This window comes from Narcine bancroftii, chromosome 1 (assembly GCF_036971445.1).
Source record: "Narcine bancroftii isolate sNarBan1 chromosome 1, sNarBan1.hap1, whole genome shotgun sequence".
In the NCBI taxonomy this organism is placed as follows: Eukaryota; Metazoa; Chordata; class Chondrichthyes; order Torpediniformes; family Narcinidae; genus Narcine; species Narcine bancroftii.
In genome coordinates, this window is record NC_091469.1 from 271011593 (window position 1) to 271026651 (window position 15059).

At 42.0% G+C, this 15059-nt stretch overlaps 1 long non-coding RNA gene across 1 annotated transcript in view; it reads left to right on the forward strand.

The window, feature by feature from the left end:
* LOC138751464 (uncharacterized) overlaps positions 1–7800 on the forward strand; it is a 45346-nt gene extending 37546 nt beyond the window's left edge. The window contains exon 4 of the long non-coding RNA XR_011349962.1: positions 6720–7800. This is a non-coding gene — a long non-coding RNA (uncharacterized lncRNA). The remainder of the gene's footprint in view (positions 1–6719) is intronic.
* Positions 7801–15059: the final 7259 nt, after the last annotated feature.

A 15059-nucleotide genomic window follows, 5' to 3' on the forward strand; every position in this document is an offset into this window, starting at 1 on the left:
TTAAGAGGGAATACTGTTGTGCCACGAGATTCAGCTGAAGGAAACCTGCTGTAACATCTTTGAGTCAGTGAACTTGTCCATGCTGACAAGGTAATCGATCCAAACTAGTTGTTTTTGTTTGCATTCGGCTTATTTGAACCTCAGACTTAAATCCTCTGAAAAGTATTTTGTGGGTGCTACATCCTGCAAATACCATACATTGATCGAGGAGTTTCAAACTAATGACATGATATTCAACATGCTGAATTATATGAAAATTTACAGTTGCTGTGTTGGCAGCCAGTGAGAGTGCCATCACATTTCTCCCGAGTCCTTAAGTCTAACAGTGGGAATTTGACATTTCAAAAGGTAATGTTGCCCTGACAGAAATTTGAAATCAAGTTGCGACTTTTCAGTTTCTCATATCATTCAAGAATCTGTTTGTCAATATAACCTCTATTCCCCCTCGAGTAACAAAAGGTCAGTTAGTATATAACTACGTCAATGACATAGTTCACCTTGACATAGATGAAAAGAGACACACAGAGCTATAATTTTATGGATTATGATTTTTGCATCTGGATTCTAAATCTATTGCTGTCATGGACTGTTTCAATAAAATGCATTTGCTTTTTCTGATGATGTAGGCTATTTGCTGCAAGTCCACCTATACTTCCTATATTTATTTGGACTGAAGCTGTGCAACTTCTAGAATAGAGCAGTAGACACCAGAGAGCTCACCAGAATGTGCCTTTGCTTCTAGTGTTGATGCAGTATATCCTTAAAAAGCCACCAGTAAAAGCTGACCATAAGGAATTAGGCAACAAGGGAATTCAGTAATGGCCCCTTTCAATGTCAGGAGGAAGTAAACGAGTGTACTAGTGTGTCATTAACTACAACAAGGACTATCTGCAATCACTCCAAATATGGATCTTCATAAGACCTTGCTGGATGTTAACAGTATGTTACCAAATAAAGGAGCTGAATGTCACAACAAAGTCAATAAATGATCTCAATATTGACCTAAATCTAAAGGATGTGCACAGACAAGTTGGAAGAAGATGGTTGTGATGAGAACAGATTATTAAACAAGATTATCAGTGATATCTTGCAACTTGTAGTTACCAGCCTTTGTGAGAACTCCCTTTGGATTCATCCTGTGATGTCAATTTTGATAGAGCCAAGATACCATATTCGATCAAATGCTGCCTTGATGTCAGTCTACAACGCTTAATCCTTCTTTTACGGCACAGAAGAAAGATAAAGATGTGGTACAGGGAAGGGAGTTTATGAGGGCTGGCAAAGAGATTATATTGTGTGAAGTGGATCTTCAAAGTTAGACACAAAGATGACGACTTTGGTGGGACATATTCCTGAACCTCAACTGCAGGGAACGTAGACACATTCTACCCAATCCTTTCTCACAGAAATCAATCTAATAAATGTTAATTTTGTAATGTACCAAACAAGAATATTTTTCCTTAGACAAAAAGGGCCTGTGCAGTAGTACCAAAATCTTCTCCAATTCCCTTGAACTAAAAGTTAACACATTTGTACATGAATTTACGATTCATGTACAAGTTGCCCAGGTCATTGTGAACATTGTTTTAATTTAATCTCCATTTAGAAAATAGAACCATAGCACACTACAGCACAGAAACAGGCCTCTTTGGCCTTTCTAGTCTGTGCCAAACGATTTAGTTTGCCTAAAATCATTATAGTTCTATTTCTCCTTGAGAATAATCTAATTTGTTCAAATTATTCTTCATTTACTAACTTTTTCCCTCTCACTCAACCTTTCTATATTCTTTTGCAGACTCTTTGCATCCTCCTCATACCTTTATTTCCTACCTATCTTTGGATTTCCAAATTTCAATACATTGGAACTGGCCCCTTCCCCTCACTCACTAAATTAGCATATTCACAACTGAAATGGGAACATTGATCCTTGTAGAATTCCAGTGGCTGCAAGCTGAATCAGAACATAATCTAGGTGTTCCTATTAGTTTTTGTATATTTATCACTTAGCTGCTTCTATGCTATTATATTACCAGAATCAGAATTCATTGTCATGAACATAACACAATATTTGTAGTTTTGTGGCAGTATTACAGTGCAAGTATTGATATAAATTACGTTTCAAAATAAATAAATAAATAGTTCAAGAAAATAGGATACAGTGAGGCAGTGTTGTGGTTCATTGCCCATTCTTGAATCTGATGGCAGAGGAGAAGAAGCTGTCCTTGTGCCACTGGGTGCTTGTCTTCAGGCTCCTGTACCTTTTTCCTGATCATAGCAGTGTGAAGAGGGCATGGCCTGAGTGGTGGTGGCCCTCGAGGATAGAGGCTGGTCTCTTAAGGCACTGCCTCTTGTAGATGTCCTCGATGGAGTGAAGACTGGTGCCCATGATGGCGCTGGATGAGTTAACAACTCTTGAGATCTTTCCTGTCCTGTGCACTGGAGCCTTCATACCAGAGTGTGATGTAACCAAATGAAATGCTCTCCACATTTTACCTGTAGAAATTTTCAAAAGTCTTTAGTGACATGCAACCAGGATTGATCACAATACTTCGTACGTGACCAGACCAGCATTTTATGAAGGCTCAAAATGACTTTCAGTTCAGAATGAACTGCTTCCCTGTGTACCTACATCCCCCTTTGGAATCTTTTATTCAATCCAATAACAAATGCAAGAAGATCGCAGGCAGTCTAGCAGCATCTGTGCATTGAGAAACTAAAGGATAGGTCACTGTCAGTTTTTTTTCTTTCCACAGATGTGATGTGACTGGCTGAGTTCTTCTAATTTTGTTTTGGATTCTAGTGTCAACAGTTTTATTTGTTATTCTTTATTCCATATTGTCTCTCCTCATTTTTCCCACCAATAGGCAATTCCTGACTTCTCTACGCCAAACTCCATATGTCTGCCCATTTTTTTGAATATTTTAATTTTCAAAGACTATTACATATATCATATAAATAGTATTTTAAAATTGCAGTCTCATATGATTGCCTAAATCTCACCCCCCCCCCCCCAACTGCTAATGTAAACAAAGGAAGGGGTGTTTGAGCATCCCTTCATTAATTAGTTCCATATCTTGATCTTCAAAAAATTCAATGCTATTCACCTAACTATATTATTTAAAACTTTTCTGGGAAGTTAATTATATCTTTAAGCCAATATGATTCAAATAAGGTTTCCATATTTTAAGAAACATGTCATATTCCTTTCTATGATTATAAATTATCTTTTCCAGGGGAACACAACTTTGCATTTCCATATTCCAGCAAGTAATAAATAGGGTGGGAGGAGGGAGTCAGACTTCCATGCAATATCTATGCATTTCTTGTCTACCACTAGTGCAATCCTTACAAACTATTGATATTTTGATAGTTTTGTGCCAAGAACCATAAAATTACTCAAGAAATAGTTTTTTTGAGGGAGGGGATATTCCAGATTGGGCTCAAAGTGGTCTACACATGGTTGGGGGGGAGGTGAGAAAATAGCAGAAGAGTGCATTTACAAAGGGAATATTACATTATTATTGTCTGGAAAGACAGATAACCACATTCTAAAATATATAATTTGGATATGGCAACAAATTAATAAAGTATAAAAGTGGGGTTATCTTCAAAAAGACCCTTGTATTAAAATGAGTTAATACCAATGACATTAGGAAATATAATCCTGGATACTGTAAAGGGATCAAGTGTATTGAGGATTGTTATGAACAAGGACAATTTATGACATTTGAACAGCTAAAAAATAGATAGCATTTGTCGAATAGAACTTTCTTCTGCTCTCTTCAATGAAGATCCTTTTTGAGAGAGAGTTTAGGACCATCCATGACCCTGCCAATGTGTAGTTTAGGACCATCCATGACCCTGCCAATGTGTAGTTTAGGACCATCCATGACCCTGCCAATGTGTAGTTTAGGACCATCCATGACCCTGCCAATGTGTAGTTTAGGACCATCCATGACCCTGCCAATGTGTAGTTTAGGACCATCCATGACCCTGCCAATGTGTAGTTTAGGACCATCCATGACCCTGCCAATGTGTAGTTTAGGACCATCCATGACCCTGCCAATGTGTAGTTTAGGACCATCCATGACCCTGCCAATGTGTAGTTTAGGACCATCCATGACCCTGCCAATGTGTAGTTTAGGACCATCCATGACCCTGCCAATGTGTAGTTTAGGACCATCCAGAACCCTGCCAATCTGTAGTGATGTGGAGGCTCTTCTTCCAAAAGGGGTCACAACTACATTTATATTGAAGATCCAGTTCCTATTGCAGAGCAATAGGATGAATCCGGGCTTGGACAAACCAAGGGAAAGGTTGGAGACGGACTTGGGGAAAAGGATTCAAAAACAATATTGGTCAAAATTGTGCTCTGATAATATGACATCATTTATTAATGTCAGATATAGATTGGTGCAATACAATTTTATGCACCAATTATACCCTACACCACAAAAATTACAGTTAAAAATCTGAATCTTCAGGCTTGTGTTTTAGGTGTGGTATAGTGGTTGGAACATTTATACATTCAACCTGGCTATGCATAAAAGCAAGATCCTTTTGGAATTGGCAGAAATTTTGACAAAAATTATAGAAGTGGATTTTCCATTGGAATCTTCCCATTCCAATGTGCTTTACCTCACTCATTATTAATTTCATGAGAATGAAAATGAGTGCAATAACTTGCTGGAGATCAAATTGCTGATCGTGCTTTTACAACTCCTCACAAGCAACAAATTTCTGAGAAAAATAGTGGTATTCAGAGTTTGCACATGATTGCAGTGGCCATTATGAACTTGCATAGATGTAGCTGCATCTGTTCATCAAACCTATGAAACCCCCCATTTGAGGAGGAAGCAAATTTGTCAAGCTTCTAGCTTTGAGAATGAAGGAGGAAGTGATCATGGAGGTGGCTGTGCACAGGATAGCAACAGACCAGCACAAATAATAGTTGTAAAGATCTTTGCCGACTCCATGTTTGCTACAAATGGATAACTGTCTATGGCATAGCTCTCGAGATTATAATCATTGTGTCGAGTACATAACAGAATATAGGTCTGTACATTAAAAATGCCCCCTCCTTTGCATGAGCCAACCAGAATGTTCAACTATCTATATCTTACTAAGATATCAATGTCTAATCTACTATCATAAACAATGGTGAAAGTCCCCCAAGCACCACTTTCAGTCCAATTCCATCCTGCTACACAATTAAAATCAGCCTTTGTGCACCTTTCATTTCCACTGTCTCTTTCACTCAGTGTCTGTTACATCAATCCTGCTTTTGCCATCTAACTTCAAAGCCACAATGTGCTTCACTCCTGCTCTGACCCTTGACGGTGCTCATTGACTCGCCTGAGGATTCTGCTTCAAAATTCCATCTCCATGTTTTGAAACTCTGCATCCAGTATTGAAGCCAACACTCCAGAAATCTTACCAAATGAGAAATATAGTGCGCTTCAACACGACTCCCCATTCAATCATTATGTATTTTTGTAACTCCTGTGCACACTCCAATGAAATGCACAAAATGAAAGGGACATTTTGTGGAAATTAGGTCAGTGAGCTCACAAGCAGCAGTAAGTTGATCCAAATTTCACATTTCACTCGAGCTCTCGCAATAAATGTTGAATATGCGGATGAAAACGCTATGTCTGATTCACCAATTCACAGTTATGACTGCCAGATAGTTACTAAAAGAGCTGCAGTTCCAAGTCAATTAATTAAATTTGAAAACCTGCAGGAAAATCAAATATTATATCAAAGGAGCAAAACTAAAACTAGATTTCAGCATACCAGTCTTTCATGTCTCCAAAATAGTGTTGATGGTCCTATTGCTAATTTGTTTCAACACCATTATATAGTTTTTTTTATGAAAAACTACGCTTAAGCCAAATGTTGCAAAACACCAGTTTATGATGATTCTGACTCAATATATTTATTTAATTAAGCAATTAGCAACAAGGAGAAACATTTTGTCCTGTTAAAGTAAATACAACTCTCACACCCCCACAGCAAATGGGGACCCCAGGTAAGTGTAAATGAATGATTAGTTCATCCAGCCCTTTTACAGTATGAGAGTCTAAGTAAATACGTGGAAAGCTAAAATCACCTACTATTAATATTTTATGTTTCTTGCAACTATCTGCCATCTCTCTACAAATTTGCTCTTCAATTCCCACTGATTATTGGGTAGTCTGTAATACAAATCCTATTTACGTGGTCATCCTTTCATTCCTCAGTTTCACCTACATAACTTTCGACAAGCCCTCTAGTACATTCTGTCTGAGCACTGCCTTCTCCAGCAACACTACCCTTTCATTCTCTGCCACTTGCTCCTCTAAAATAATGGTGGTTGGTGGGTGGAAAGAAAAAGTTTGAAAACCACTGTTTTAATTGTACCTAATTGACTCGTTATGTGCATGGTTTCATAACTCGAATGACAATTTTTCTCAAGCAAAATACTTCAGTAACAATTGTGTCTAAAGCAGCGATTCTCCGTCTTCCCTTCCCACTTGCATACCACCTTAAGCAATCCCTTACTCATCAGAGAGGCATAGGGATTACTTAAAGTGGTATGTGAGTGGAAAGAAAAAGGTTGAGAATCACTGCTCTAAACTCATCTGCCTTTCCCACAATGCTCCTTGCATTGAAATAGGTGCAACTCAGAACATTATCCCACCATGCTCAACCTTTCTATTTATGTTTTTTGTCTGCAGGTCTAACATTTTTCATTGGCTTCGCGAATGAAGATTTAGGAAGGGGGCTGTCCATGTCTGCTGCAAGCTCGCTGGTGGCTGACAAGGCCAAATGCGAGATAGACATGCCCAGCCAGAGAAGCTGCAAAGAAAATTTTGTTCTGGGTTTGGTGCTGCTGTATCACAGTTCTTTCTCCATCTCCTTTTATTCTCAAAGCCCGCCCTTTGCGTATTCTCGAAAAAAGAGGCAGACTGGCAATAGTCAATGTGACAGGCACCAAAGGATTTCTTCAGAGAGTCCTTGTACCTCTTTTTCGGAGCCCCTGTGTCACAGTGGCCTGGCAATGATCCTCCATGCTAGAGATGTTAGCTGCCCAGCCAGCTGCTTCTTCAACATTCATGGTCTCAATGCTAGTAACCTCTGCCCGTTTCAGTACTTCAATATTGGTGACGAAGTCACTCCAGTGGATGTTGAGGATAGCATGGAGGCAGCATTGGTGGAAGCACTCAAAAAGTTGTAGGTGGTGACAGAAGGTACCCATTATCATTGCAGCTTCCAACACCATGTTTGCTAAGTACTCCTTTTCAGACTCCTGGATCTTGGCATACTCTGGCATTGAAGCTGCCAAGGGTGATGACTTTGTCATCTGCAGGGGGGGGTTCAGTACGAGATTGCGTGGATCAGTGTAAAACCTAAATTTTGCTACAGGATCTCCTTGAAAAATTGGGGCGTACATGCTGAAGAGTGTGGCATGCTGCTTGGTTCAAAGTGGGAGGGGCATGGAGATAATGCAGTCAGAGTGATCCATTGGCAGGTTTACAAGTTTGGAGGCAATGGAGTTTCTGACCATATGGCCAATGCCAGAAAGATGTCTCTCAGTCTCTGGCTTGTCTGACCAGTACAGGGTGTAGCCAGTACTATTTTCTTGAAGGCTGCCTTCCTCTGGGAGAAGCAATGTTGTTATTCTATCTTGAAAGTTCATGTGCAACTGGAGTGGTGTGTTGTTCTGGGTGGCCACTGTTATGCTATGATTGGCTGCTGCTGGCTGGACACGCCTCCCGAGACTAATCTTACCCATCGCCTCTTGCATGCTCCCCTTTCCACTCTGCCTTGATCAGTCAATGAGGTTGATGGCTGTTTCAATCTATAGCTAATAAAAGCCTATCAGTTTCACAACTTCAATCTTTTGTTATTATTGATGGTGCATCAATTTTATTAACTATAATTTTTTTTAAAAACATGGAAGAGTACCTGAAACCTGAGAAGCTCAACATCAGCCCTTGATTGCCTGACACCCCAAATATGTTCGAAATCAGGCTAGGCTGTTTTGAAGACTTCCTGGCAGCGGCCATGGACATTGTCACCATGGATGCTAACTGACTGAGATTACTATTCTTGGGAGTTGGACCCCAAGTATTTCCAATGATCAGAGACGCCAGCTCATACCTGGCAACCATGGAGATTCTGAAGGCCCAATATCACAAGAAAGCAAATGAGGTCTATCCCAGGCACCTCTTGGCCACCAGAAAGCAGTGACTTGAAGAGTCAAGTGCCGAATACCTGTGGACCCTCTGGAACCTATGAAGAGCATGTGACTGTAAGGCCATGACTGTCACCCAGATCGCTGAGAACCTCATCCAGGACACAAACATGGTTGGTATCTACTTCAGGTAGATAGGACAGAGACTCCTAGAACAAAAGGTACAGTCTACAGAAGGTGGTTGAGCTGACAGAGACACTTGGATGATTACTTGCCCACCTCTTGGTCACCACAGTAGACACTATCTTGGGATTGGGGGAAATCATCCTGAGCCGTGAGCAACTGGTCACTCACACTGTCTCACACCGTCACCTGTAGTGACCAGACGTCAGCCCCTGTTGTGGGTGATCACCCCAATTGCTACTTCTGCCAGCAGGTAAGCACCCGAGGAAACGCTGTCTTGCCAAGAAGGTGGTATGCAGTAAGTGCAGGAAAAAGGGACATTATGCCAAAGTTTGCCTGTCTAAACCATCTGTGAAACCTAGCAGCGCCATATGTGGACAGTCGCCACTCTAGACAGTGCAATTGGCGCCATCTTCTCTACAAACTAGTGATGACACGTGAGTCATGGGGCCGCCATTTTTGACCACACGACAAACACTATGGGGTATAGCAAGGGCAGCCATTTGGGATCATGAGCATGCATCAGTCTCAGACAGTGAGTCTATACTGGCTTCCACCACCCTGAACCAAGAGGCACCACACAAACTCACCAGCTCCATGATGAACGTCCAGGTAAATGAGCATGTTATGATCTGTTTAGTTGATAGTGGGTGTACAGAAAGTTTTATTCAACCCAATACCGCTAAGCACCTATCCCTTAAAGTATGGCCCCTCCAAACACAAGATATCACTCATGTTCAAATCAAATATGGCAGCCATTCTGACATAGTGACCCTGACCATCAGAGGCATAGTTTACAAACATTTCAGACTGGTCGTCATGCCACAACTCTGTGCCCCTTACTGCTGGGGCTTGATGGGCCCCCCTTACCCTTTGCAATGAACAATTCACAAATGGCCCTCTGCGTATGACCTGTGGCCTCTCGACCCTCAAATTTGACCCCCCCCCCCCAACTGTTCGCCAGCCTCACCTCCGACTGCAAGCCAGTGGCCACCAGGAGTAGGTGGTGCTGTGTGGAAGACAAAAGGTGTTCATTAAGTCGGAGGTTCAGCGCTTGTTTGGCGAGGGCATTATTGAGGCCAGCAATAGCCCTTGGAGGGCCCAGATGGTTGTGGTAAAGAATAGGATGGTCACAGATTACAGCTAGACCATCAAATGGGTACATGCACCTCGACGCATACCCCCTTACCCACATATCCGATATGGTCAACCAAATCGCACAATATTGGGTATTTTCCACAATCGACCTGAAGTCAGCACATCACCAGTTCCCAATCCACCCAGAGGATCACCAGTTTATTGCATTTGAGGCAGATGGCAACCTCTACCACTTCCTCCAGGTCCCTTTCAACATTACCAATGGGGTTTCCTTTTTCCAGCAGGACCACATGGTGGACCACTATAAGCTGCAGGCCATCTTCCCATACCTTGATAATGTGACCATCTGCAGCTGTGGCCTTGACCTGCAAGATAATGTTCTAAATCTGCATAAATTCCTCTATGCATCAAAATCCCTGAATCTTACTTATAAGGACAAATGTGTGTTCCAGACAACAGACTAGCTATCCTCAGCTGAATGTTCGAGAACAGCCTCATCGACCCAGTCCCTGACTGCATGCATCTGTTGCTCTCCCACATACCCTCAAAGCACTAAAGAGATGCTTCAGGTTCTTCTCATATTACACTCAATGGGTCCCCAACTATGCGGACAAGATTCACTCATTGGTTAAATCTACCACGTTTCCCCTGCTGGAAGAAGCCCAAGCTGCATAACCGTATCAAGGACGACATCGCCAAGGCAACCATGCATTCCATAGATGAATCCACACTGGTCCAAGTGGAAAGTGATGAGTCCAACTTTGCCCTGGATGCTACAATCAACCAAGTAGACAGACCCATCACCTTTTTCTCATGCAGCCTCCAGGGCCCTGAAATCTGTCACTCCTCTGTTGAGAAGGAGGCCCAGGCCATCATGGAGATAGTATGCCACTTAAGGCACCTCCTCACCAGATTCACTCTCCTCATGGAGAATGAGTGGTTGGATTCATGTTTAATAACAAGCAGAGAGGAAAAATCAAGAACGATAAGATGCTCAAATGGAGAATCAAACTGTCCACTTAAACCTATGACATCTTCTACCCGCCTGGCAAACTTAACGAGCCCCCAGACACTCAATCCTGTCGAACTTATGCCAGTATCCAAATGGACAGGCTGCAGACTCCCCATATATAATCCTTGTTGCCCAGGTGTGACTAGATTTTTCCATTTTATCAAAGCTTGGAACCTACCATACTCCGTTAAGGAATTCTGGACAATAACTAAAAACTGAGAGGTCTATGTCGAATGCAACCACAATTCTACCGACCATACAAGATAAACCTGATCAAAGCTACCTGACTCTTCAAGCACCTAAGCATTGATTTCAAGGGCTCCTCTTTCTCCTTACAATCATCAATGAATACTCCAGTTTCCCTTTTGCCATCCCATGCCTGGACATGGCCACAGCCATTGTTATCAAGGCCTTCCGTAATATCTTCATACTCTTTGGGTAAACCCGCTTCATCCACAGCGACTGAGGGATGTCATTCATGAGTGATGAGCTGTGGCAGGGCTTAATGAATGGTCACAGAGAATCGTCAAAATGGCCTGCACAATGGATATCTTAGTTAGAGTGCAGTCTGTGCAGTACTGGCCCCACCTTTTATACCCGGAGTTTATCTGCCATGACCATGCTAGAATGGTGACAAGCAGGTCCTTGGGTCATAGATCCTTCTCCTAGATGGATGGCCTGACAAGACTAATGAGCCCCATCTGCCTGGGTTTGAAATCAGTTTTCCTTCTCTTAGGGTGGCTGACAACCAAGGCTAAGGAGCCACCCTACCCATCCAGTTATACTGCCAGACACTCAGTTGTGCCGTGACATAGCAAACTCAGTGAAAATGGGGGATACCAACAAGAAGGTATTGTGTTGGACGCAATAATGTAGGCGAGGCCATTTGTCGTGGCATGCCAGTGACCACGCAGCAATCACTACACAGAGAAAGGAGAGGCAGTGCATTATGTGTGTACTTTTCCTTGGTGAGTGGGACATCAGGCCCAGTTCTCACTGGAAAGAATAGCCAATAGTCCTTAAAATCACTTGTAACCATAACTCAAAAAGAAAGTCCACTCAATTGATTGAAGACACAAATATTTTTCAAGCAATGCAGCTCTTGTATTCTTTCGGCTATTCTGGACCCCTGGCAAGTGCAAGAATACCTGCTCTGTCAATAGCTCTAAGCACATTCTGCAATCCCTGTCCAAAGGGGAAGATCTGCCCATCAGTGCAGAATCTCCCTAAATATACACATGATGAAAAACCTTTCTGCTACTTGACAAATCACTGGCAAATCATATTTAATCAAGCTGTTTAACACATTAACCATTACCACTCCAGTGGTTATTGACATTTATTAGCAGATTATGACATGTGCAACCAAGCATAATGCATAATATTATTCTCAACCATTTACAAAGTTCTTGTTGTTTTCCTGCAGTATAAAAAACTTTCAGTAAAATAATAACTCTGCTGATAGGTAGATATTAGAATTATAATATAGAACAGCAGAGGAATAGACCCTTTTCCCCATATGTCTGTACTGAATGTGATGTCCAAGTCAAACTAAAATGCTGCTTCTTGCACCTGATAGACATCCCTCTATCCCCTTCATATTCCTGCATTTACAGTATCTGAATGCCTCTTAAGAGCTACTATTGCATTAGTATTTGCCACACATCTACCTTAAACTTCTTCCCCCTCACCTTAAATGACTTTCCCCCAGTGTATGATGCTTTAACCCTGGGAAAACAATTCTGACCATGTTCCCTATCAATCCCTTTTGTGATTTTATAGAACTCTATTGGGTCAAAGTTCAGTCTTGTCAGAGTACATAGATGACATCACATGCAACCCCAAGGTTCTTTGTCCTATAGATCAAGTACAATTTACTCAAGAAGAAATGTCAACAATGTGGAAATACAGAAAAATAAATATTCAGTAATACATAATGAATAAAATATTTACTGTATATTCTCATTTAATGGTCGCATTTTGGGGACCAATTTTTTGGGTCAAATTTGTGGGGGGTGGAGGTTGACTTTTACATAGATACAACTTTGATGGTGTTAAGTACCAGTGTCATTCAAGGTGTCGGGACCTTGGATGGCAGGGTCAATCCGCTGATGCAAGGGTTCATGGTCAGAATAGCAAGAGCTCAGATGGGCAGGCAATCAAGGCAACGGGAGCTTGGATGGGTGGGCAGTCAGTGTCTCAGTAGCTCAGATGGGCACAACAGTCATGGTGTTGGGACCTTGGATGGGCTGGCTGTCGGGGTGTCAGGAATTCGATTGGCGGGCAGCTGAGGTGAGAATCCACAGTCAGGGTCTTGGGAGCTCTGGAGGGGGAGCGGCCATTGGGAAGATCTGTGGATGCGACATCGGGAGCTCAGATAGGCTGGTGGTCAGGGCATCAGGAGCTCCAGTGGGCAGGTGGCCAGGATGATAATCTGTATATGGGGCATCAGGAGCTTAGATGTGTGGACAGCTGGGGCCAAAATTGGTTGGTTGATTTTAAACGGGATATACATAAAACAAGTGATTTTTTTTTGCCAAAAAAGGGGGTCGACTTTTACATGGGATCGACTGGTACATATGTATATATGGCAAATGGATCTCTAAATAAGTCTGCTGTTCAGGGATATGATGGTTGAAGGGTAACAACTATTCCTGAACCTGGAAATATGAGTCCTGTGCCACCTGTACCTCCTTCCTGATGGCAGCAATGAGAACTGAGCAGGTCCTGGGTGGTGTGGATCCTTGATTGCTGTTGCTCTCCAATGGCAGCATTCCATGTCGACATTATCAATGGTGGGGTAAGTTTTGACTGTGATATACTGGGGTATGTCCATTACCTTTTGAAGGGATTTCTGCTCAAAGGTATTGGTGCCCCTCCCATGCCATGATGCAGCCGGTCAGCACACTTGTCACTGCACATTTAAAAGTTTTTCAAAGTTTCTGATGACAAACCTCCACAACCTCCTGAGGAGGTAGAGGTACTGACGTTCTTTCTTCATTAATATAATGTTACCAGGAAAGTTCCTCTGAGTTAGTTACACCCAGGAATTTAAATCTGCTCACTATCTCCAAATATTTCCCATTGAACATTGGATTGTACACCCCTGGTTTTACTTTCCTAAAGTCTCCTATCAGCTCCTTGGCTTTGTTGACATTGAGTGAGAGGTTGTTGTTAGTAAACAATTAGGCAAAGTTTCCAATCTCCCTCCTGAGGAGTGACTTATTGTCCCCTTTTGTCTCTACAGTGGTATCACCAATAAATTTGTATATGATCTTGTTGATGTACTCAGCCACACAGTCACAAATGTAAAACAAGTAGAACAGAAGGCTAAATATACAGCTCTGTGGTGCTCCAGGGGTGATGGAAATTATGGAGGAGATGTTCTTTCCAATCTGAACTATCTGGGGTCTGGAGGTGAGGAAATCCAGGATCCAATTGCAGAGTGAGGTATTGAGGCCCAGGTCTTGGGAGTTTGCTGATTAATTTTGTGGGGATGATGGTGTTGAATACTGAACTGTAAACAATAAAGAGAATCCTTATTATATGCATCTTCCAGGGCTTTGTGTAGAACCAGTGAAATGGCATCTGGCATAGATCTGTTTTTGCAATAGGCAAATTGGACAGGATCCATGCTTCCACTCAGACAGGTGGTAATACCAGTCTCTCATAACTCTTCACCACAGGTCCATTGTCATTTAGGCAGGTAACCATGCTCTTCTTGGCCACAAGTACAATTGAAGCCTGTTAGAATGGGTACCAGACCTTGTCTGAATGAGATGTTGAAAATATCAGTAAATACATTCGCCAGTTGATCAGCCGGCATAAGTTTTCAGTACTCTGCCAGGTACTCTGTCTAGACTGGATGCTTTCTTTGGATTCATTTACTGAAGGTAGCCTGCAGATCCCCTTCAGATAATAATATTAGAAGATCACCAAGGAATGTGGTTCTTCTTTGTTCCGGTTGTCAAATTGGGCATAGAAGGCGTTGCGCTCATCTGGGAGTGAAGCTTTGCTGTCTCCTATTTCACCAGATTTTGTTTTTATAGCAGGTTATGTTATTTAGACTCTGCCACAGCTGTCAGGTAAACTTCGCTGTTTCCATTCTCATCCAGAATCTCCACTTCATCCAAGAGATGGCTTTCTATGACCCTAATGTGGGTCATACCTACACCTTGTATAGAGTTCTTGATCTCCGGACTTAAATGTCTGTGATCTGGCTCCCGCCAGGTTCCAGATTTCATTGTTCATCCAGGGCTTCTGCTTGCAGAAAACCCTGAATAATTTGGTGGGGTCTCCCCCAAGTCTCTGATGGTCCAAAGTAAACAACCCAAATATGTCCAATCTCTCCCCATAACTCTCTCCTCTAAACTAGGTTTTATATACTTTCAAACCTAATGCTCTGCCTAATGAAGTCAGACATAACATACAGATAAACAATAATGATGCAGGACAAGTAATCATAGATACAAATAAATATATACATTTTGTTTCCTCAATATGAGAGTCTTGGATGTTAGAATGAGCTGTTCCTTTGATTATTCAGCCTTTGGGTTGCCCATGAGAAGAAGCTGTTCCTCAGCCTGG